The following is a 26376-nucleotide window of genomic DNA, read 5'->3' as shown; positions in this document are numbered from 1 at the left end:
TAACACAGAACTGCCAATACAATACTCAGATTGAGGATTCCTTTTCCCCAAGTGCATTATTTTACATTTAGAAACATTAAGGTTTCTACAGAAAGTCTTACCCTAACAGCGTCTCTAGAAATTATCTTGATTTTATAAAAGCATGAACTCCTCTAGGTCAGTGTTTCCCCAACCTTGGCAACTTGAACACATTTGGACTTCAACTCTCAGAATTCCCCAGCCAGCGAATGCTGGCTGGGGAATTCTGGGAGTTGAAGTCCAGATATCTTCAAGTTGCCAAGGTTGGGAAATACTGCTTGTATTATACTAGGTTGTACTTTCTTTCTATGGACATTACATATTAGTGTTAAGTTGCAGGAAACAATATATGGAAGCTGAATTTGATATTTATTTATTTTGTTTATTTATTTATTTGATTTTTTATGTTGCCCTTCTCCTTAGACTCAGGGCGGCTTACAACAGGTTAGCAATAGCACTTTTTAACAGACCCAGCCTATTGCCCCCACAATCTGGGTCTTTATTTTACCCACCTCAGAATGATGGAAGGCTGAGTCAATCTTGAGCCGGGGATGAGATTTGAACTGCTGACCTACAGATCTACAGTCAGCTTCAGTGGCCTGCAATACAGCACTCTACCTGCTGCGCCACCCCGGCTCTATTCATGGAAGCAATATTTTGTAGCGGAGCTTTGATTCGTCTAAAGATAAGAGATAAGAAAATGTATAGATGCATGTTCTTCTTACAAAGGAAAAGAGATAGGTTATGAGGTATGGTATGTTGATCATCTTCTTGCCAGTTCTCATATTCGTACAGCAGCAATGCTAATGCTGCCGGGATGTGTACCTGGTGATTGAAGGAGGAATGTCGCATTATTGGTCAAAGACTACATCATCCCACCAAGGGAACATGTTCACTATGCGATCCAGAAATAATCTCTTCTGAAGATATTAATCTCACTTAATTGTTTTTTTATAGAATATATGCTAATAGAGTCACGTGTGTACAGACAATTTCATCACTCAGGAGACTATTAATCAGAATATCAATCAGGGAAAACCTAATTCATCAATTCCATTTTTAAAGATAGAGGTGTTTCCACACCTCCTCTTCCAGCTTTTTAGAAACTAAATGATTGCTATATGCTGATACAGATATAAGGTTTCTTATGTCAATCACAACCCCATCCTGTTTTATCCTAATTCTCCTGCTCCCCATTTATACATTTTCCCTCCCCAGGAGGCATTCACAATCTTGATTATTTCTGCCATTTAATTGGCTATTTCCTCAGCTGGAGCTCTGTTATTGTAATCAACCCTGTCCTTAGTAGCTGTCAATCTCTTTAGATCAGCCCTCCTGCTACACATCCACCTATGTTTCCTGTCATGAGACACTCTGAGGTAGACCATATCTGCTCCCAATGGCAAGTATCATTAAATTAATAAAAGCGGTAGTAAGAGGTGTATGTCATCCCAACCTCTTGCCATGGGAGAAGAAAATTAATCAGACCTGGATATGTTTGCCAAACTCTTTGCATTGTTTTTGGGTGATTTGGGCAATAAAAATAAATTGATTTGAAACATAACAGGAAGTACATTTATTTTATTTATTTATTTATTTTATTTTGTCCAATACATAATACACATTGAAGAGAAAGATATGTAATAATATAAGTAAAGAAAAGAATAGAAGATAAGATATAAAAGTATAGGTGAACATATTTGAAAGGAAGAAAAGATAAATGAGATAAGGAGAGACAATTGGACAGGGGACGGAAGGCACACTGGTGCACTTATGCACGCCCCTTACTGACCTCTAAGGAACCTGGAGAGGTCAATCGTGGATAGTCTAAGGGAAAAATGTTTGGCGTTAGGGGTTGACACTACTGAGTCGGGTAATGAGTTCCACGCTTCGACAACTCGGTTGCTGAAGTCATATTTTTTACAGTCAAGTTTGGAGCGGTTAATATTAAGTTTGAATCTGTTGCGTGCTCTTGTGTTGTTGCGATTGAAGCTGAAATAGTCATTGAAAGGGAGAACGTTGCAGCATATGATCTTGTGGGCAATACTTAGATCGTGTTTTAGGTGATGTAGTTCTAAGCTTTCTAGACCTAGGATTGATAGTCTGCTTTCGTAGGGCATTCTGTTTCGAGTGGAGGAGTGAAGGGCTCTTCTGGTGAAGTATCTTTGGACATTTTCAAGGGTATTGATGTCTGAGATGTGGTATGGGTTCCAGACAGATGAACTGTATTCAAGGATGGGTCTGGCAAAAGTTTTGTAGGCTCTGATGAGTGTTGTGGTTCCGTTTGAGGCCCCTCCGGGAACGGCTGACCTTCTGTCGGTTTCCAGCTCAGAGGGAGAGGCTGAGGAACAGGAGGTGCAGACAGACGAGGAGGAGGAATCCCAGGCTGAAGAAGAGGGAGGACAGCCAGAGTCCCACCAGGGGGAGCTCTCCCCAGCAAGCAGCCTGGATTCCTTAGAGGAAAGTGCACAAGCCATAATTGATCTGCGACAACGAAGAGCTACTCAGAGACGGAATCAATTGGCTAAATACTTTCAGCATTAAAGTGGCAACAGCTGGGTTTGGGTGTGGTGCTCTTGGGAAAGGCTAAAAGGCAGACCCACCCTTCCTGGCTTGTGGAGTTTTATCTTTGAGAGTCGTGGGACCTGACTGTGAACTTTGGCGTCTTGGAATCCTGGTTTGTGCCTTTGACTATTGAAACCTTGGGGGGGGGGTGCCAGCAAGAAGCTTGCTGTATTGTCTGGACATCAGGACCCTGCTGTACCGTATTATATCCTGTCTGTTGGGAAGAACAGGTTTTCCTCTGTGCTTATTTTTTCCAGTTATAAAATACTTTTGGCTTTTACCAGAGTGTCTGGCTGTTTTTTCCAGTTGGTGTTGAGGTCTGGGGGAACCCAGACAGAACAGTGAGTAGCGTGAGATTGCCAGAGCAGAAGCTGCGTAGGATCAGGTTAACAACTCTAGAAGCCTTTTTGGCGATATTGTTGCATTTGTGACTCACTAAGCAAGAAAGATAAATGGGAGCGATTCTGTGAAGTATAAAACAGTTGTTGCTGTGAGTCTTGACCATTTGTGCTGTTGCCAGATCTATTCGTCTATACATTTTCCATCAACCTAGTAGTCATAATTTGCTGGGGATTCTGGAAGGTACCACAAGACTGCTTCGGGTAAAGTAATTCATGCGAAGGCTATTGGAGATATTTATTCATTTGACTTGTATGCCGCCCAATCCCAAAGGACTCAAGGTGACTAGATAGAAAATGAACATTCCTAAAGCATAGAGTGTAAGTAACCTACCATAATTCACTGCACAGAATCTTCAGAAAGGAGTTTGATGAGTGAATTAATATGCCCAGGATTGTTTTACTAGAACTAGATACTACAGTACGGTGCCCTTCATTTGGGATTTGGGCTTCTCATGGAATTATAAAACATGCTAAATCTGGAGCGCTTTTGCTTCTGGGTCTTCTTATGATACTCTATACAAGATAGAAACATAGGAACATAGGAGTCTGACGGCAGAAAAAGACCTCATGGTCCATCTAGTCTGCCCTTATACTATTTCCTGTATTTTATCTTACAATGGATATAAGTTTATCCCAGGCATGTTTAAATTCAGTTACTGCGAATTTATCTACCATGTCTGCTGGAAGTTTGTTCCAAAGATCTACTACTCTTTCAGTAAAATAATATTTTCTCATGTTGCTTTTGATCTTTCCCCCAACTAACTTCAGATTGTGTCCCCTTGTTCTTGTGTTCACTGCACAAGATGCACCAGGAATGGCATTCAACACTGCTTCACATGTGTCGGCTATCATGGTTTGGTCCAAACTGCGGTAGTTTAGAGAGTCCTCAATTTACAACTGTCCATTACAGTCATAAGTCATGATGGTTATAAAGCGGGCCATCACATGACAGTCTGATTTTACCTTTTTTGGGGAGGATGATCATTAAGCCAACCACCGTTGTGAGTTTAAATGAAACTGCAGTCATTAAACAAGGTGACTAAGGGGTGCATGATCATGGCCAAGGTCCCCAACCCAGGAACATGCTACATTGGCACATAAGACTAAGTTACTCAAAGTGGCCCCTCACCCAAAGTGTCACTTGCTTTTCCAGCAAGACCTTTGAGTCCAGGACAACACCCAAATTGATCGCTGAATTGGAATGAGGCAGTCTGAGGAAAATATAGTTTTCCTTCATCCTTCTACTCTTATTTTATTTTTCTGAACCACACACACGCACACACACACACACACACACACAATATACAAAGACAGTGTGATGGCACAGTTGCATTTGCTCTTCTCTGCAGAAGCTGGGTGGGGGTTATTGGTGGTGGTGTTCCTTCCCACCTTAAAGGAATACTCCAGTTATCAATACCAGGGTGCCAGGATTAGTTAACTAAATTACAGGATCCAATGATCAAAGCTAAGAGCCAGTTTGGTTTTGTGGTGAAGGGGGTGGATTAAAAAAAAGGAGACCGTGAGTTCTAGCCTTCCCTTATGCACGAAAGCTTTGAGATAACTCTTTTTCAGCCCAATCCATGTTTTAGGGATGTTGTTGTGAGAAAACTAGGAGGCTGAAGCATCATATACACTGCTTTGAGTTGTACAAAATAAAAATGGGAACTATTATGACAATAACTACCACCAATACGTAATGCAGAAGCTTCATGTAGATCTGTACCTGGCCTTATTAATTTCAGGGCAGGTTGAGCTGCCTAACTTATTTCTAAGGGGATGCATCCTTCTTCATTATTGCTTATATTCTTAATATGTAACTTTTTTTCTGGGAGAATTGTTGTGAACCATTACAATCCTTTGGTACAGGTAGTCCTCAACCACAATTGAGCCCAAAATTCCTGTTGATAAGTGAGACCAACTGTTAAATGAACTTTGTCCCATTTTACTACCTGATTCGCCAGAGTTGTTAAGTGAATCACTGCAGTCATTAAGTTAGTAACTCGGTTGTTAAATGAATCTGGCTTCCCCCATTGACATTGCTTGCCAGAAAGTAGCAAAAGGGGATCATATTTATTTTATTTTATTTATTTATTTGATTTTTATGCCACCCTTCTCCTTAGACTCAGGGCGGCTTACAACATGTTAGCAATAGCACTTTTTAACAGAGCCAGCCTATTGCCCCCACAATCCGGGTCCTCATTTTACCCACCTCGGAAGATGGAAGGCTGAGTCAACCTTGAGCCGGTGATGAGATTTGAACCGCTGACCTTTAGATCTACAAGTCAGCTTCAGTGGCCTGCAGTACAGCACTCTACCTGCTGCGCCACCCCGGCTCATATGACGCCGGGATGTTGCAACAGTCATAAATATGAGTCATTTGCCACATGGCTGAATTTTGATCACAAGACCATGGCGATGCCACAATAGTCGTAAGCGTGAAAAAAGTTCATACGTCACTTTTTTCAGTGCCGTTGTAGCTTTGCATGGTCACTAAATGAACTCTTGTAAATCCACATTCACAAGACACATTTAAACTGCGTTTAAAACTATTATCGTTCACTGAATTAAAAGCTTTGCTCCAGCAGACATTCCCACTCCCAATTTCAACTCAAATTGTAACTGTCTCACTTGATGAAATTTTTCAGAAGAACCAAGGAGTGCCTGGATCCCATCCTTGGTAGCCTGTCTTTATTCTATGTGATAGTTCAAGGTGCTGCTGTTCCCATCCACTTTTAAAATTCCAGCAGGGTTTGGCCAGTTCCAGCAGGATAATCCTCTGTCTCTTGATACTTCATTCCTCCATGTGGGAACCAACCATCTCTTGTTTCTTTTGTTATGAAAACCTTGTCTTGTTTTGAGAACTATCTTTTGTTGTGTCTTCTTACAAATCTTCACTCCCAAACTTTCCCTGAGGCTGCAGAAATTGCCATTGGCCCAAAACAATCCCTAGTTCATGTCCTACTTGGAGGGGACGAATGCATTGCAGAAAGTTACAGATTGCCATTGTGTTAATACAATTAAAATGTGGCTTCACGTCACGGTAACAATATCTTGGAATTACAATATGTTACTATACAAATAAATATATGGTAGCAGTTAGCTGAGCAGAACAGTATAGAAATATTTGTTTTTCCCCAAAACGGTATGTGCTATATGGCCCTTGAGTCTCATTTTGCAGCACTCAGTCACTGCAGAATATCAGTTTGCCTCCAAAGCTGGGCCAGAAGATCTTAGAAACATAGAAACATAGAAGATTGATGGCAGAAAAAGACCTCATGGTCCATCTAGTCTGCCCTAATACTATTTCCTGTATTTTGTCATAGGATGGATATATGCTTATCCCAGGCATGTTTAAATTCAGTTACAGTGGATTGACCAACCACGTCTGCTGGAAGTTTGTTCCAAGCATTTTCTACTCTTTCAGCAGAATAATATTTTATCACGTTGCTTCTGATCTTTCCCCCAACTAACCTCAGATTGTGTCCCCTTGTTCTTGTGTTCACTTTCCTATTAAAAACACTTCCCTCCTGAACCTTATTTAATCCTTTAACATATTTAAATGTTTTGATCATGTCCCCCTTTTCCCTTCTGTCCTCCAGACTATACAGATTGAGTTCATGAAGTCTTTCCTGATAAGTTTTATGCTTAAGACCTTCCACCATTTTTGTAGCCCGTCTCTGGACCCGTTCAGTTTTATCAATATCTTTTTGTAGGTAAGGTCTCCAGAACTGGACACAGTTCAGAGCTCCTCTCAAGCTGTACCTGGCAGAAGGACTTTTACTTAGCCATGGGCCTGGTCAACACCTGATCATAACAACTTTGGACATTACCGATTCAGAAAGAAGAAATTAGCTGTCACTTTTTGTACAATGCTACCTTCACCAAAGACAACGAAGGCCTCCTGCCCTTCCCACCTTTGACGCAAGCACAAACCCCATGAAGACAACAGGAGGACATCTTTGGTAGGTGACTCAGGATTTCCCCAGAGAATAGCCATGGCCTTTTTTCTTTGCTGAATCACCATGGACAGCAATTGTTCTTGCCCTTTAAAGCAGTCCTTTTGTAAAGCCAAAGCCTATGGAGATGTAATGGGAGAATCAACAAGCCATTGTAAGAAGGGCTTAATTTAGCAGACAGGCTATTCAGGCAGGGCAGTAAACAATGTCCCATGGTGCGTAAGCAAAAGGCCAGGAACAAGATGAATCAGCCATATTAATCCTCAGCAGAATCTTCAGAGGCTGAGCTGGCAGTGGAGACAGGTATGCCAACCTGTAATTTGTTCCTGCATGAGCAAATGGGTTGGAAAATGACAGCTCTTTATTAGATGCCAGAAGACAGCAATTAGCCAAACCACCATTTGCATTTGTGTTACATTCGAGCGATCGGTTTTTATTTTTTAAATAAATCCTCTTTTGCTTCTAAGTATTCAAATATAGCCTCCTCCAAAAAATTGGCAAAATCAAGCGAAACAACTCTTATTCCACTTCTCTATTTTAAAAAAAGCTTTTTAAAATCATATTCAGCATCCTTGCTACAAGCTTGGGAATTTGTTTGTTTGTTTGTTTAATTTATTTATTTATTTATTTATTTAATTTGCTTGCTTGCTTGCTTGCTTGCTTGCTTGCTTGCTTGCTTGCTTGCTTGCTTGCTTGCTTGCTTGCTTGCTTACTTACTTACTTACTTACTTACTTACTTACTTACTTACTTACTTACTTACTTACTTACTTACTTATTTATTAGACTTCTATGCCACCCTTCTACTCAGACCCAGGGCAGCTCCCAACAAGAATACATACGAAACATCTATAAATCTAGATACTTATTTACTTTATAGGCTCACAGGTAAACTCCATTGATGTCAACGACCATTGTATCCAAGGAGGCTTTGGTACAGTTGGGCTGTAAGTCATGCAAAACTCAGTGGAATTTATTTCTAAATAAGCTTAACTAAAATTGAATAGAAGGTTGATGCCAGTTAATCACCAAGGTATCCAGTTGGCACTTAGGTTTTCATTTATACAATAGGATAGGGGAATCGTTCCATCAGTGATTAGAAAACGCATTTCCTTATTCTGATTTTTGGCTCATAAGGTTGGCAGCAATTTTAAGAAAGGACTCCAACCTCCTTTAAATTCTATAGATGTCTGACAAGACATATTTATTTTCCTGACACATTCCTATTTTTATTCTATTTGTTTTTCATAGATTTCATGAAGCCAGCTAGGCCTTTTGAGTACCATTAGGATGTCTATGTATTTATTTCAGTATTTAAATTATGTCTTAGTATTTTATTTCGCTTTGTATCTTTTCACGTAATTGTCACCCTTCCTGATTGTGCTGGTTGGGTGGAAAGATGGAAATAAATGAATGTACATTTCCTATGTTATCCTTATAAGAGCTCTTTTTGCAGAGTAAACATCATGGCTGAGAGGGTGTATAAGTTTAAGATGAATTATCTTGTCGTATTCACCTAACATTTTATCTTCGGGTCATTTATAGAGCTAGTGATTGTATTTGCATATGCTAAATTCAGTCAGTGTCAACCTTGATTACGGTTTTTTTTTGTGGCTTCCTTGGCATGTTGGATGAACCCAGCCAGTGTGATTAATTTAAAATTTAGTATATTGTCATTCATTCAGTAACCTATTAAGTGTGCTATTATAGACTGGCAGCCCCATGGCTGTTCTTCCATGAAACATCCATTTCCAAGCTTTGGGAATTGTTTGATCCCTTTCCTTGCTTCCTTTATTAATGAAACAACACGTGGCTTTTGCAGCCTACATGCAGCATATAAGGGGAAATGGCTTCTTGGAATAAATTTTATCTTGGAATAAATTAGTAACAGGGGAAAGAAGGAAGGGAGGAATGAAAGAAGCAATGAATGAGGAAAAGAGGGAAAGAAAGAAAGACCAGTGACTTCAGTGCTCCTCCTTGGCTCAGTGACACTGTTGTAAGTTTCTTTAGCATAGTTTATGTTCGAAAAACGTTTCTCTTTCAAGAATCCTCAGCTGGCACAACCGTTGTTGTGTCCCATGATAAGAAAAGTTGCTATTGAGTTTACTGGCCGTGGATAAGGACTACCACATGTTGGTTGCAGGAACCCCAAGTGCCAAAAATATTGTATACAGTGTTCTGTTGCTGCGGCTGCTGTACAAAATACAGCACTGTGTGGATATAACTCTTTATTACACTACTTTCAAAAACACAATGAGAACCAGACTTGCCTCTAAACCTCATTCATGGGTGGTCAGTTTGAGCTCTCATTTTTTAAAAAAGTTAGCAAATGTCTGCCTTCATGGGAAAGACATGCCTGGTATTAGGCATGTCTTCCATCCAGTTACCCTTATAGATTCCAGCTCTCTTCCACTAATTCCAACCTCAAGGTACCAGCATCAATCCAGCCCAGCTGAAACATAGTTGTAGTTACTTCTGAATGACACTAGATGTCCTCAGTCTGTGCTTGGTCATAGAAACACAAGATTATATTCAATAAGCATAATTGTCCCTGTAATCCTCCTGAAACATGTGTTGCAATTCAACCTTAAGCATCATAAAACATAGCTCTGGAAGGGCAGATTGCAAACCCTGAGTCCAAACCTCTGCTCCTTACAGGAATCCCCGTTTAAGGCATCTTTGACAGATCCAGCCTCTGCTTGGCTGCATCCAATGACAGACAGCTTCCCCTTCCTCCTTTATTTGGGCCAGGAGAATTAATCCCAACCCTAATACATCTTAGTACAGTGCAACCTCAGTTAGTGAATGCCTAAGTTAGTGAACAATTTAGTTACTGACCAAATATTTTACTAAAAATTTGCACCGGTTAGGGAACAAAATTTTGGATTGTGAACAGCTGACATCACCCCCACGCGTCCCTTCATCTCAAACCAAGCATCATTCGTGCACGAGACAAAGTTACGTTTGGTCGGTCGTTATCTTTATTGTGCCGTTTCCTTCTATTTTAGTGATTTTAGTGCTTTATTCTAATAATATATCCCTCAATCATGGCTCCAAAGAAGATTAAGAGCGATAGTAGTGAAAAGGCAGTGGCCAGCAATTGAATTGAAAAAGGAAATTATTTCCAAGTTTGCTTTCTTGTTTAGGTGACAGGACTCGAAGAAAATGGACCCTGTGTGGACCCTTATCGGTCTGTGGGAGGTAGGCGGTAGGAGGCGGTCTCACAAATAGTCTGGCCCTAAGCCATGTAGCACTTTAAAGGTGATAACTAACACCTTGAATTTGCAGGAAACATGCTCAGAAACAAAGTATATGCCCTCTGTTGAGAAAGTCATTTTTGGTGATGTGGTAGAAACCTGTTGCCAGCCTGAATTAATACATGTGGAAAGTTTATGCACACAGCAGCATGCGTGAGTCACCAGCATTTTTTGACATTATAAATGAACTGTGTTTGGGAAAATATTGTTTGGCAGATCAGAACTTGCTTGGCAATACAAGGGAAGGAGGGAGGGAAGGAAGGAGAGTGACATCATTGCCATTTTAGTCTGGCTTCTACCTACTTGAATGATTAGGTCAGCTGAACACTTGGATGGGTGCCAATCCGGGGTGGGTTCCACTTACCTTCGACACCAGTTTGCATCGCGACCTTTCACATACATACGTCCTCTCGTGCAATTGTGCATCCACGCCTGCTCCGTAGCTCGAATCAGCCCAAAACACAGCTGAGGAACGGATCAGCTGTGCTTCAGGCAAAGAAATAAAGTTTAGTATAAACCTGGGAGTGAGTGGGAAGACTCTTTGACAAGCAGCAGAAAAGGAAAATAATTCAAAACAATAAAAAATTCACTATTTTTTTTTTAAAAAGATGGTGGCCAATCCAGTTTAGTGACATCGCAGAAGGTCCTTACCACTTCAGGTGATCCAATCTGAAGTGGGAGGAACCCACCCCTGGTGCTGATGCATAGCAGAGTTGGGCATTCTGCTCCACAGGACCAATACATTGAGCGTGGACTGCTCTTCAATATGCTCACCCAGTAAATTAAAGGAATATGGTATCAAAGCTGTGAATAATTATGATTAGGCTGATACACTCTGCATTACATTCAGTGTTACTGCTGCCAAGGCCAGAGGTTGCTATGCTCTTAATTTCTTCATAATGCTGGCAGCAAATAGTGCATCTCTTTGTTGCCATTGAATGGTCATTGGGACTGTCATTATCAATAGCCTACGCAACTAGACTTACAATCCTAGGTTTAGAAAGCTTAGAACTATGTCGCCTTAAACACGACCTGAGCTTAGCTCATCTGCTGCAACGTCCTTCCTGTGAACGACTACTTCAGCTTCAACCACAACAACACACGAGCACATAACAGATACAAACTTAATGTAAATAGCTCTAAAATCGACTGCAGGAAATATGAGTTTAGTAACAGAGTAGATGCATGGAACTCACTACCAGACTCTGTAGTATCATCACCTAACCCCCCAAACTTTACCTTTAGACTATCTACTGTTGACCTCTCCTGATTACTAAGAGGTCATTAAGGGGCGTGCATAAGTGCACCAGCGTGCCTACTGTCCCCTGTCCTAATGTTTCTTTTTTACTAGTATCATGTATATGAATATTATTATATCTTTGTATACCACCAATATGTACTTGACAAAACAAACAAATAAAATAAAAAATAAATAAACCCAGGCAGCAACACTGGGAAATACTAAGGCAATCTAGACATATGGAAAGGATTAATCCTTTATAGCAAGGTGGTCCCGTGAGACTTTGCTGCAAATTTCAGAAAATTTCAGTTTTTAACCAGTGATGCAAAGCTGAACAAACTCAGTTATTCGGATCTGTGGAGACAGGAAAACCGTATCAACTTTGCCTGGTTTCTCCGTTATTGTCTGAATCGATTACATCAAATATTTGTTCAAAAGTAGGTAAAAAGGAAAGAGATGGGCAGTCTGGAAACATATACACATACATAAACGTGGTTTGTTCCCAAATAAATACGTAGAGTGAAATTTAGAGTAAGCCGCATTGACTCAATGGCCCTTGCTTTGAGGAGGCAACTGTAAGGTTTTATTAGCTATTTGTTGAAATTGATGACAACTGTGAACTGGCGGCTTATGAATTATTACACCACATGCCAACATTATTCTCAATCAGTTGGATTTTGCAAGAATACCTAAGCATTCTGGCTCTTTTTCAGGAAAGACTCGTTAGTGGGGCAAACTTGGTTCCTCTTTTTCTTTCAGTTTGCCATTTGGATCTAACAAAAGGATACGAGGGGTTTCTCTAGCCAAAGGGAAAAAAAACCACTGAACAGTCTGTTCACATTCCTTTGGGCCTGAAGACACACCGGCCAAGGCTGAACGCGTGATTGACTGATCGATTGATTTCTTCATGCTGATTGCCCATAGAGCACATCTATCAGAAACGTTTTTCAAGCACAAAGCAAGATCAGGAGAAAGAAGCGGATCTTACGATTCACATGGCTGCAGAGGTGGGATTCAGCAGGTTCTGACCAGTTCTGGAGAAACGATAATGGAAATTTTGTGTAGTTCGGAGAACCGATAAATCCCACCTGTGACTGGTCCTTCCCCACATTTATTCTCTACCTCCTGAGTCCCAGCTGATCAAGAGGGAATAGGGATTTTACAGTAACCTTCCCCTGCCACGCCTACCAAGCCAAGCCCACAGAACTGGTAGTAAAAAAAAAAATTAATCACACCACTGTATGGCTGGTTTGGTGGAGTGGTTAAGATGTGGGATGACTTTTGGTCAGTCACTCCCCCTCTTTCTCTTTTAAATAGTTTTTATTAATTTTCCAACAATAAAAAACACAAATACAAAAAAGAAAAAGAAAAACAAATAATAAGACAAACATCAAATTGAACAAATAAAAAATACATACAATTATAAACATTAAGAACTGCAGAGGAAAAAATGAAAAAAAAAAGAGATTGCTATATATACCCCCTTAAGTTCCTGGAGAAAATATATAAAGGATATAAATCTAACCCATCAATAAATATGATTGAAAGGTGAATTAGTAATAACAATAATAATTGGATGGGGATCATGTATTAAAATGCTCTTATCTCAAGCCGAATCATTCATTCATTTTAGTGGTTATTACTCAGAATGGGCAACAATAATATTAAACAAAAAACAAAAAAACCCCAAATACTAACAATACAGCAGGAAATTATAGTAAAAACAAGTGGGATGTAAAACAGTATCAGGTTGTGAAAATCAAAAGCAAGATTTTAAAAGGTATGTACTTTTTTTTAAAAATAACATTGAAATGTGCTATGATTGACATCTTGCAGTTAGAGTTATTTCTCTGCCATATTCTGAACTACAGTAGTTGCAATTTCTGAACAGATACAAGAGCATCCCACATGTAACACCTTGTAGTAAATAATCTAAGTTGGGTAATAGAAAAGCATGGATACTGATACCAAAGTAGTCTCTGTCTAAGGAATGAGAGGAGAATGCTGTAGAAAAATAGATAGTTTTAAGCCAAGAAATTGGAATTCCAGTTTCATGTGATGATAATAGACAGGATAGAATGTCATTTGCAATCACATTCCATCAAGTAATTTTAACTTTTATAAATGGCTATGAGTGAGGGGGGTGGAGTTTCTATCTTATGTTAATTCAGAAGTCTTTGTTCCATTTACATGCACATAAAGATGAAGCTTGAGCCTAACTTTGTAAAAGCTCAATTGTATTCCGTTAGATATTTAGCAGAGGCTTCTGCCTTTCCGACTGATGTCAAAGGAATTAAAGGACTGATGTCAAAGGAATTAAAAGGATTTTGCGCTGGTTGAATCATCTGAGTATCTTTTGAATGGAAATAAGAGGGTTGGTTGTGCAGGCATCTTCTGGATGGTTGTTTAAACATTTCTGCTTTGTTATGATTTTTAAAGCAATGGAGGCTGAATGTGTTATTAGGTATCTCTTTCTGTTTGTTTGTTTGTTTAATTTGTACACACACACCCATCTCACCTATAAGGTGATTTTGGGCAGCTTTAATAATTTTAACAGTTAGTTTAATAACAGTTTTAATACTAGTGCTGCAATCTTAAAACATGGATTTCTTTAAAATGTTGAACTCTTCCTTTATAGTTGTAGGAAGTTACTTTGGAGAAGGAATGTAAAGGCAGATAATAAACTGACAAAATTGGTTGTGAAATGGCTCTTCAAAAATGCTGTTCTGATGACTCTGGTTAAGCCACGTATGCTGTTGAAATGTTGTAGTTATGGGTAGTCCATGTCATAGCAATCAATGACAGCAATCAAGGGTTGATTAATATGATATTTATGGGAGTGAGAAATCATGCTTTTCGGGTGCAGAATATTCCGTATTCTGGCATTTTTCCAAGCATTAATTTAATGTGTAATTATTTCTGAGCCGAATGTAGTGAATGGTACGGTATTTAGGGAAGAGCTAGTTGTTTCGCCATTACAACACCTGGGTATAAAAAGATGATGAAACTCCCAACCTTTAAGGAGTTAGCTAAAAAAAGAAATTTCAGGAAGTGTTTGTTGAAATTATTTAAGCAGTAAGAGGAAGCTGATCCTCTTTTATTTTTTTAATCTGTTAACTCATTCAGAGTCAGTGCCGAAAATTTGTATTCAGAAGACTTGCTTGTGTTCAGCAAAAAATTATGAAAGGGAAATATATTTATTCCATTAATTTCTAAAAAGAGTGCTGTCTTTAAAAGTACAATAGGCCAGAATCACCTGAATAGGGTATGGAATACAGGCTGAAACATCTACCTACCTACCTACCAGAACTGGGTACAGTCGAAAAGAAGATAGTTTAGTTTAGATCAATATGGCTGAAGCCCTCTTGTGTAGACATTATAAAACAATACAACAAAGATCTGATGAAATCCATGATAGTGAACCAGCATATCAGGTATAAAAGTTGAACGTGCTGAGAATTCGAATGAGATTTCTGAGCCCTGTCTTCTTCTTCCAGCTTAGTGGTGGGTTGCTGCCATTTTGGACCAGTTCGCCAGAACCAGTGGCAGAAATTTGGCCCTGGTCACTGGACCAGCAGCAATGGCCAGCTGTCTATGCCCCCAAACTGGTCTTCCAGTTGCCGCTTTTAGAAAGCAGCTTGCAAAGAACCTTCTGCACATGCGGAGTCATTTCCCCAAACGTGACGCGCACTTCCATCACTATGCGAACCGGTAGGAAAGGTAAGTGCAACCCATCCCTTCTCCAGCTGTCCATTCATTGCTCCTACAAGACAGAAAGGCAACCTGGAGCAAGAGAGGGCTCTTCTCAGGGGTGTTGGAGACCCTGGTTGCAATTTCCCTCCTTGCCCAAATATCTCTCACAGACTGACATGAAAACCAGAGGCAACCAGAAAGGCAACATACAGAATTAGCTCAGGAAATAGCATGCCTCCCTGTCTGCCGGGACTGTGACAGCTGGAGTTTTCAGAATCTACTCAGAGAAAGCTTAGCTGGCTGGGAGCAGCAGGCCCATCTTTCCACAGCACCAGGACAATTATAGAACACCGGTGGCCCTCGGGGTTGTCCAGACAACAGTCTTTTCAGCAAAAAAATAACCTAGTAACCCAGATGGTTTTGTGTGATTTTTCTAAATTGGAAAAGGGGGGAGAAAAGAAAGATAAAGATAAAGGACAGAAGAAAGAAAGAAAGAAAGGAAGGAAGGAAGAAAGGAAGGAAGGAAAGAAAGAAAGAAAGAAAGGAGAAAGAAGGAAGGAAGGAAGGAAGCGAGAGAAAAGATGGAAGAAAGAAAGAAAGAGAGAGACAGAGAGAAAGAGAAAAGATGGAAGGAAGAAAGAAAGGAAGGAAGGAAAGAGAAAAAAGAAAAAAGAAAAAAAGAAAAAAAGAAGAAAGAAAAAAAGGAAGAAAGAAAGAAGAAAAGAGAGAGAGAGAGAAAGAGAGATATGATTTGATTCCTTTCTAATTCCTTTCTAAGAACAAGGGGGCACAATCTGAGGTTAGTTGGGGGAAAGATCAGAAGCAACGTGAGAAAATGTTAATTTTACTGAAAGAGTAGTAGATGTTTGGAACAAACTTCCAGAAGACGTGGTTGGTAAATCCACAGTAACTGAATTTAAACATGCCTGGGATAAACATATATCCATCCTAAGATAAAATACAGGAAATAGTATAAGGGCAGACTAGATGGACCATGGGGGCTTTTTCTGCCGTCAATCTTCTATATGTAAATGTACAGGAAATCTGTAATATATTTATAAAGGGTGAGAACCTTCCCTGGAACTGGAGAAACCACTTCATCCCCCCCCCCCCGCCAAACACTCCAGCTCGCCTGTTTTTAGCTGTAAGCCTCTGCCTGATTGGTCCTTGCGACACTGATAAGAAGATTTATTCAGTCGGAATCCTGCAGCTTATCCCCCCCCCACCTTTGTTTCTGACATCATCCCCGTCTCCATAGCAACCAGATGTGATGTAACTCCAAAAGGTTCCTTGGTCTTGGAGGGCAGGGCAGCGGAGCAGGAGCAAAGTCAGCTGGCTGCTAAATAGGGAGGATCCCATTTCAGTGGTCTAAAGTGGGCGGTGGGGGGGAAGGAGGGAGGGAAGGGTGGGTTAAAAAGAAAGCCAAGTCAGCTGCTTGGCATGAATAGGGGAGCCCTCCCTCACCCATCTGCCTGCAGGGAAGGCGAGAGAGCGCATTGACACAGAGCTGGGATCTGGTCAAAGAAACCCCCAGCCGCCTCCTTGTGTTTGGCAGAGAAATGCTATTCATATAGGTTAATGTGTCCATATGGGGAGCATCTTGTGTAATGAATGATGTCCTTCGCTGATGGTTAAATGGGGCAGAAGAATCATTAAACACACTTGCTCCATTTAATCAACAAACCCGCAGCCTTGTGTGCCCCACGGTGAACAGGTGGGCCAAAGGCGGAACCGGCAAAGGGGCTATTAGTCAGTTAAGATTCTTTGCTCGGCCGATCGTTATCTACGCATCGTGCGCTGTCCTTCTTCCAGATGTGCTGGCTGGATCCGCGCTCCCTCCCCAACCCCAGTCTCTTTCTGCCTCTTTTCAGTCACTGCAAGCAAATAGATTTAATTGGTTGACGTACAGTATGTACGAGGCTGATTAACTCCCTCATTGCTGGATTTCTCTGCCCAGGGGCAGCCCGGCCTGAACAGTTTCATCTCTGTGACCCTGGAAGGTGAACATGGAAGTGTTTGGCTTGTGGGGCAGGTGGGCGACACCCGTGGGGCCTTTTTGCACCTTCGCCTTTTCGCCTTCTGTGGCCCACAGTTGCATTTATCCCCACTGCCTGATCGAGAGGCCGTTCTGTTTAGGGTGAGGAGAGAAGGAGTTAAGCCAGACGGCCGTGGGGCTGCCTTGCCGGGTGGGTGGAAAGGAGCCCCTGCCCTCCCCACAAATCATCTGGTAATAGGTTTACTGGAGTGGCCCTGGAGGTTGAGCTAAGCAGCTTTGTGGCAGAGAACACCCGAGCAACCAGGACGTGCGTAGAGCCCGCATGGAGGAAGGCTCCCCAGCTTGTCCACTAAATCTTTCCCAAACATAAAGGCCTCTGTGTAATCTGCTGAGAGGATAAAAGCTGCAGGGGTGGCCGCTGGGCTGGTGACATCGTTTCGCAAATGGCTGTGCGCTGGCATTTCTTTCAGCCTGCCAGGGCAGGGCTGGTGAACGGCACTAGGAGGGGGAGATGGATCCAGAGGGTGGGGGGGGCTGGGTGGGTGGGCTGAAGCTGCTGGGAGGAACAGGGCTGTGGCGCTTGTGGGTCTCCAAGGTATTGAGGACAACCTGACTTCCTCTCGGTCACCTCAGGAATCAAGTCAGTGAAAAGAATATATACTGCTCAAAAAAAATAATAAAGGGAACACTCAAAGAACACACCCTAGATCTGAATGAATGGAATATTCTCATTGAATACTTTGTTCTGTACAAAGTTGAATGGGCACAACAACAAACAATGTCGTCTGGCGGGACCCAGGGGAAGAGCCTTCTGTGTGGCGGCCCCGACCCTCTGGAACCAACTCCCCCCAGATATTAGAGTTGCCCCCACCCTCCTTGCCTTTCGTAAGCTCCTTAAAACCCACCTTTGTCGTCAGACATGGGGGAATTGAGATATTCCCTTCCCCCTAGGCTTACAAAATTTATGCATGGTATGTTTGTATGTATGATTGGTTTCTTAAATTGGGGTTTTTAAACTACTTTTAATATTAGATTTGTTTATATTGTTTTTTACTGTTGTTAGCCACCCCGAGTCTGCGGAGAGGGGCGGCATACAAATCTAATAAATAAATAAAAAATAAATAAATAAAATAAATGTGAAATTGACTGTCAATCATAGAAACATATTAGATTGATGGAGGAAAAAGACCTCATGGTCCATCTAGTCTACCCTTATACTATTTCCTTAGGATGGATAGTTGTTTATCCCAGGCATGTTTAAATTCAGTTACTGTGGATTTACCAACCATCTATACTCTTTCAGTAAAATATTTCCTCATGTTGCTTTTGATCTTTCCCCCAACTAACCTCAGATTGTGCCTCCTTGTTCTTGGGTTCACATTCCTATTAAGAACACTTCCCTCCTGGACCTTATTTAACCCTTTAACATATTTAAATGTTTCGATCATGTCCCCCCTTTTCCTTCTGCCCTCCAGACTGTACAGATTGAGTTCATTAAGTCTTTCCTGATACGTTTTATGCTTAAGACCTTCCACCATTCTTGTAGCCCGTCTATAGACCAGTGAATCAGTGTTGCTTTCTAAGTGGACAATTTGATTTCACAGAAGTTTGATTTACTTGGAGTTCTATTGTGTTGTTTAAGGGTCCCCTTTATTTTTTTCGAGCAGTGTACTGAGAGGTTTCTGCTAATCAAGGCAGATTGATAGTCCTGTGTCCTTCTCTGTAGCAGCTCCATCCCTTTGGAACCTGCTACCACCACCACCACCACCATGAGATCCAGATTGCCTCCACCCATAGCCTTTCGCAAAGCCGTAAAGACCTGGCTTTTCCAGCAGGCCTGGCGGTAGTTGATCAGATAGAATTCCATCCGGATCCAACCAGGAAAGATATGTTTGGTTTTCAGCTGTTCTGAGTGTTCATTGTGGGTTTTAAATTGTTCTGTGCTGATTTTAAACGGGTTTTATATTGTACTGTATTTAGGGGATCTTATATTTAAGGGGTATGTAATGTATGGTGTGATTGGACTGTATGATTGGGTTTTTAGTTGTTCTTTAAATTATTACATTTGTGCTACATGTTATGTCTGCATCTACTCTGTGGGCCACCCCAAGTCTTCGGAGAGGGGCGACATACAAATCTAATAAATAATAATAATAATAATAATAATAATAATAATATACACCTGAGGGTAGAACAAGAAGCAATGGGTGGAAACTAAACAAGGAGGGAAGTAACTTGGAACTAAGGATAAATTTCCTGACAGTCAGAACGGTTGATCGGTGGAACAGCTTGCCTCCAGAAACTGTGAATGCCCCAACACTGGAAGTTTTTAAGCAGATGTTGAATAACCATCTGTCTGAAGTAGTGTAGGGTTTCCTGCCCAAGCAGGGGGGTGGACTAGAAGATCTTCAAGGTCCCTTCCAAATCTGCTGATGCTGCTTTTTAAAATTATTATTATTATTATTATTATTATTATTATTATTATTATTAGTAGTAGTAGTAGTAGTAGTAATAGTAGTAGCAGTAGTAGTAGTAGTAGTAGTATTCTAATTATCTTTGTATTTGGTTATAAGACGTCCAGTGTCTTCCACAAGTGGGGCAGCATATAAATCCAAATAATAAATAAATAAAAAGAACAGGCCATTGTCTTAACAGTGGCATCCAGTGGAAGACAAACGACTGAACTGACAAGGTTTTACTCTTACTCTCACATGGGAGTATCTGTGTGTGTGTAATATATGTGCAATGGTTTTTTTGGTGGTGCATGAGTAGGGAAATTATATTTGCATATCTAAAACTATGCGCCTCCACATTTCTTATATATGTGTGTGTGCATAGTGTTATGGCCCCCAAGAGCCTGTCTCAACATTTAGTGTCGCCCTCAGGGCCCAATGATTACTCAACCCTGCAAAGCATCACTACATCGTGCTATTTTTACACCATACATGCTATTTTACAGCTGGTGGATTAAATCTGCTGTTGCTCAAAGCTTTGCACTATCAATCCCCAGAAATGAATATAGGTTATGGCAGACACCTGGAGACTATTGAAAAAAAAATTATTGCAAAGTCGTATTTTTATAGGACACTAGATATCTAGGCAATTTATAGGAAGAATTAGTGCCCTATCTTCTCACAGGCAGCCAACACCATGGAGTAAACTCCGTGGAAAGAGGGAAGGCATGATGAAACACCTACAAGATTGTTCATAGCTTTTGGTGGAGTGGCCATGACACACACAAAAGAAATATTTTACGGCAGTGAGGTCGAAGTAGTCTTTCCAGGACTAGGAGAGGGGCAGCATACAAATCCAATAAATAAATAAATAAATAATATTAAACCTGCTCTCTCTCGCTTTCATTGGTTTGTATGTAAACTATGGAGACCATATGGTCACCAGGATTTGATGTGTTCCACATCATGACCCAGTAGACAAGGAGATTGCTATCCTTTGATCATATAATCTTGGGGTAATAAGTAGCAGACAAGGTAGTCCCAAAGGTGCTTTTCAAGAGGCAACTGGACTTTGTTTTTCTTTGAAGAGGTTTCGCTTCTCATCCAAGAAGCTTCTTCAGCTCTGACTAGATGGCGGCACTTAGCAGACAAGGTGTTAAACTGGATCTGGGAGTTCTAGGTTGAACTCCCCATTTCATCACAGAGAACACCAATAATTTTACACTAGCCTAATTCCCAGCCAAAGTTTGCTGGAAGAAATAAAATTAAGAATCTACTCTGAGCTTGTTAGGAAAGGTGGGATATTGATGCAATAACTAGGTCATAACCATATAGCCTAGTTCAATTTTTTTCTAACTTGACTACTACACGTCCATCCCAGCCAATATCAATAATGCCCTCCAGGTGCCATAGATATATAATAGCTTAACTCATCTAAAAGCATTAATTTGTAGAAACGAGGTATGATAGGTAACCCAAGACACATTTGGGCATCTATTTTCTTTATTTGGTCATTGTCCCTGGCCTAGTTTAGAGAGGAATCGTTATAATCAGTCTCCAGAGAATCTTGAAAAGAAACCAACTATCTGGAGTCCATCCCAAGAGGCTCGAACTGGCAATGACATTTTAGAATCTGAAATTGGTGGGGAGATAAAATATAAGGACTGGCTAAAATCAGAATAAGCCCATAGAGCATTTTGTTTTATGTGGCCCTCAAGTGAAGAAAGCACAGAGGATAAAGCTGCAAAATGCCTCTCCCGTCTTCTCCTGCTTTTGTGGGGTGCTTGGTGATCATAGAATCACAGAATTATAGAGTTGGAAGGGATCTCCAGGGTCATCGGGTCCAGCCCGCTGCTCAATGCAGGAGCTCACTGAGCTTGGTTGTTTTTTTGTGGACATTTCATTAGCCAATAGTACTTAGACTTCTATCCCACATCATAGTGTTTTTACAGCCCTCTCTAAGTGGTTTACAGAGCCAACATTCCCAACAATCTGGGTCCTCATTTTACTGATCTCAGAAGGAATGGAAGGCTGAATCAATCTCTCTTTTTAAAAGTTTCTTTTATTTACACAAACAAACATGAAACAAACATTAAAAACACTGATACTTGGTGACCATCCTGTTTTTGTCATTCTGTTATATCATATTTTCACAGCAATAGCTACCATTATTATTCAATGCACATTGCTTTTGGATGTTACATATGCATCCCTTGTCGCTATTCATGTATATTCAAATCGTCTTTTACTTTCCCTTTTTCAATTCTTACTCTCAACTTTTTCAACAGTTTTATCTTTCTTTCTACCCATTGATAAGGCTGAGTCAATCTTGAGCCAGTGAGGATCGAACTGCTAGCAGTGGGCAGAGTTGGTTGACTGTTTTTAATAGAGTGGGATCTTAGCCTACAGTTTTAATTAATTAGATTTGTATACACATTGTTTTATATTGTACCCTGTGAGCCACCCCGAGACTTCGGAGAAGGGTGGCGTATAAGTTTAATAAATAAATAATAAATAGATAGATAGCCTGCAATACTGCATTCTAACCACTGCGCCACCAAGGCTTATTACCCAAACTAGGCGACATCTTCAGTGCCAATGTGATGTTACCTAATTTGGGTAATTAAACAGCTGCAATAAAACAACTAAGCTCAGAATGCTCCAATGACTCCTCATTTCAACCCTGAGCTATTAGTACTCTCCCATTTTTCTGGGTCTTGGGTGAAGGGGAAGACACGGGAATGTATTGAAGCACAGATGTTCACACCTGGAATTTATAATTTGGTTGAGTAATTTGCTGCAACTGGTTTTTAAAAACAAAAAAACAAAACCATGCCTGTTACAGCTTTCTTAATGATTGCTGCTGTCCTATGACAGTATGGGATGGACACCCTTCTTGGAAGAGATACGTATGGTTTGAGCCTCAAGAAAATGTGGATCTTTCTGGGATTTGCATTCTAGATATCCATAAACTATATAATATTTGCAAAGCCTTTTGTTTTTGGAGGCTAAAGGATGGAGAGAGAGAGAGAGAGAGAAGGGGATAGGAAGCGCAGCTGTAAAATTGTGCCAAATATCTACGCTGTCTCACAATTCACTGAGCAGCTGATGGGCTCCTTGTTGCTGCTGTCATCAGCCCTTCTTCCTTCTGTTACAATCCACGCATGTGCTGGCCTGTTCTTGGAGGAGGAAATCCTTCAGTTATGCTCCCCTCTGTTAGCAAAGCATCCTCTTAAGTGGCGTGTAATATGTGATGCTCAAGACCTAATTTTCTCTTGGCTTCATCACCTTGACCTCAGCGCTTTGCTCACACACAAAATAAAATCCAACCCTCCCAATGGTCTCCTTGAAGTGGTACCAATATCTCTGACCCTTTCGGCACAAAATCACATGTGTCCCATCTATTCCTTCCGCTTGACTACAAGTCAGATTTAGGAGGTGGGTTGACTGCGTGAAAATGAGGCCGGGGTGGCTGCCCCTTTCATAATGGTAGGGTAGGCAGAATTTCAGCTTAACTTCTCATGCTGAAATTCTGACTTCCAGCACAAATATTAAAGGTGCAGAACCGACAATGGAATTAAGGGGCCAGAAAGATTCTGAGTATTATGAAATATGGGCACAATGGCACAGATGGGATTGAGTTAAGAAATAGAAATAAAAAGATAATAAAAGATACATAAAAGCTAGTAAAACAAAGAATATAAATGTGTATATATTAATGGTTTGAATAGGGACATTGTGATTTTATGAGTATTACTTTAATTAATTAATTAATATGTATATTACTACAGGAATTAATGAAATATCCATTGTAGCAATGCAGAAATACTGAATGTTTGCTGATATATTTTTTTAAAGGTGCAGAATCATTATTATTGGCTTTTGCATCAGACTTGACCCTATTAAATCACAGAGGCTAGGCATTTTTACTGATTCTAGAGGTTGGAACAGGTGAATTAGGAGACTGACAATAAGGATATTATTCCCTCCTAGTAGTAAAATCAGGTTAGAGGTAAGAAAGTTGAAAACATTGTCCTACACTAGGAAGATCAACATTTTGCCAGTTTTTATCTGCTTGTTAGGAGTAAGGAAATGCAAGAATATTTCATTTTTCAGAAGTAAGAAATAAACTGCCAGATAATCTTCAGGTTCTTATTTATCTAAGACATAAACTAAGCACGCCTGTCCTGCCCCCTCCAGCATATTCATTGTCAGCCTCTCTTCACCACAGAGGCTAAAAATAGATAAGATGCAGCATTTAGCTTTAGGATGCGTTTACATATCCAGGTGTGGCGAAACCAGCTTCTTGTTTTTTGCTTATGTTATTCCAAACGTCTCCATTTTGTTACAATTTATACTAAGTGTTTTGATTTCTCTGGAAATATACTATCTCTGGGGGTAAAAAAAGAATGAAGAAAGTGTGCCACTCAGTAAAAAGCCTTGGAATACTAATATCAATAATAATAATATTTTAATTAATTGGATTGTATTGGATTGTTTTTCACTTGTTGTGAGCCGCCCCGAGTCTTCGGAGAGGGGCGGCATACAAATCCAAATAATAAATAAATAAATAAATCAAATGATCTAAGTGCCAAAGCCCACTGCACCAATATCGCCAAAAAGGCTTCTAGAGTTGTTAACCTGATTCTACACAGCTTCTGCTCTGGCAATCTCACACTACTCACCAGAGCCTACAAAACTTTTGCCAGACCCATCCTTGAATACAGTTCATCTGTTTGGAACCCATACCACATTTCGGACATCAACACCCTTGAAAATGTCCAAAGATACTTCACCAGAAGAGCCCTTCACTCCTCCACTCGAAACAGAATACCCTACGAAAGCAGATTATCAATCCTAGGTCTAGAAAGCTTAGAACTACGTCACCTAAAACACGATCTAAGTATTGCCCACAAGATCATATGCTGCAACGTTCCACCTGTCAATGACTACTTCAGCTTCAATCGCAACAACACAAGAGCACGCAACAGATTCAAACTTAATATTAACCGCTCCAAACTTGACTGTAAAAAATATGACTTCAGCAATCGAGTTATCGAAGCGTGGAACTCATTACCTGACTCAGTAGTGTCAACCCCTAACCTCCAACATTTTTCCCTTAGACTATCCACGATTGACCTCTCCAGGTTCCTTAGAGGTCAGTAAGGGGGCGTGCATAGGTGCACCAGTGTGCCTTCCGTCCCCTGTCCAATTGTCTCTCCTTATCTCATTTATCTTTTCTTCCTTTCAAATATATTCACCTATACTTTCATATCTTTTCCTCTATTCTTTATTTATATTATTACATATCTATTCTCTTCAATGTGTATTATGTATTGGACTAAATAAACAAACAAACAAACAAACAAACAAATAAAATGGTTAATCACAGGAACAGTGCATTTTTCTCAGTTGCCAAGAGAGACTTTCTCGTTTTCTTAAGCAACTTGAGAAAACACCATCTCGAGCTGCAGTTCCAGAGTAATTTCCCTTCTGCATCAATGGGAAAATCTCCTTTCCCCCACAATCATGTGACAGTCCTCTGCAGTGTGGATTGTTTGCCTCGGTGAGAGTACGCTATGAGAGTGACCCACGATTGTCTCAAATATCATTTTGGCTGGTAGGATGAGCAAATCATTGCCTAGGCCAGTGTTTCCCAACCTTGGCACCTTGAAGATATCTGGACTTCAACTCCCAAAAATTCTGGGAGTTGAAATCCAAATATCTTCAAGTTGCCAAGATTGGGAAACACTGGCTTAGGTTGTCCCTGGATGGGCCTTGGGATTATGCAGGAATCAGAGGAGAGCTTTTTCTGCTAATATAAACAAGAATGCCAGAAAGATTTTCTCCTCATTAATCTCTTAATTCTTAAGGCCATATTTGAAAATCCTAGGAAATCTAAGCACCCGGTTTCCACTACACAAGGGCAAGTTTATTTTAAAGATATGGGTAGTGCTTGATTTACCTTTCATTTAGTAACCGTTCAAAGTTATAATGGTGCTGAAGAAAGTGACTTATGACTATTCTTCACATTTTTAATCGTTGTTACATCCCGACGGTCACCTGATCAAAATTCAGATGCTTGGCAAGTGGTTCATATTTATGACGGCTGAAGTGTCCTGGGGTCAAGTGATCTCCCTTCAAAACCTCCTGACCAGCAAAGTCAATGGCCAAGACAGATTCACTTACGAACCGTGTTACTCATTTAATAGCTGCAGTTATTCACTGCAACTGTGGCAGAAAGGTTGTAAAATGGGGCAAAGCTCACTTAACAGCTGTCTTGCTAAACACCAGTAATATTGGCCTCAATTGTGGTCATAAGTCGAAGACTACAGGGCATTATATCCGTCTTTTTTTAAAAAAAAATTATAAAAAAGTTTTTATTTATAAACATGACACACAAAACAAAGACATTTAAAAACACTGGACATTTGTGTAGCAAATCTGTGTTACATTTCTTATTGTGCTCACAACCTATTACATAACTTTTACATATTTATTGTAGACCGGTCATATACATTGATCTTATTTTTATATCTAATCCCATATCTATTTTCCCTTAACCCATTTGTCACCAAGAAATATCTCTATTTTCTAAAAAACTTTTTCACTCCTACACCTATTATTATGACTAAATTATTATTATTATTATTAATAATAATAATAATAATTAGATTTTCATGCCGCCCCTTTTCTCCAGCCAGCAGTAGAACTTATTATTATTATTATTAATAATGATAATAATAATAATAATAATAATAATAATAATAATATTTTCATGCCGCCCCTTTTCTCCAGC

This window comes from Erythrolamprus reginae, chromosome 2 (genome assembly GCF_031021105.1).
Source record: "Erythrolamprus reginae isolate rEryReg1 chromosome 2, rEryReg1.hap1, whole genome shotgun sequence".
Taxonomy (NCBI): domain Eukaryota; kingdom Metazoa; phylum Chordata; class Lepidosauria; order Squamata; family Dipsadidae; genus Erythrolamprus; species Erythrolamprus reginae.
The sequence above is the reverse complement of the archived record's forward strand: the minus strand, read 5'-3'. Positions refer to the sequence as shown.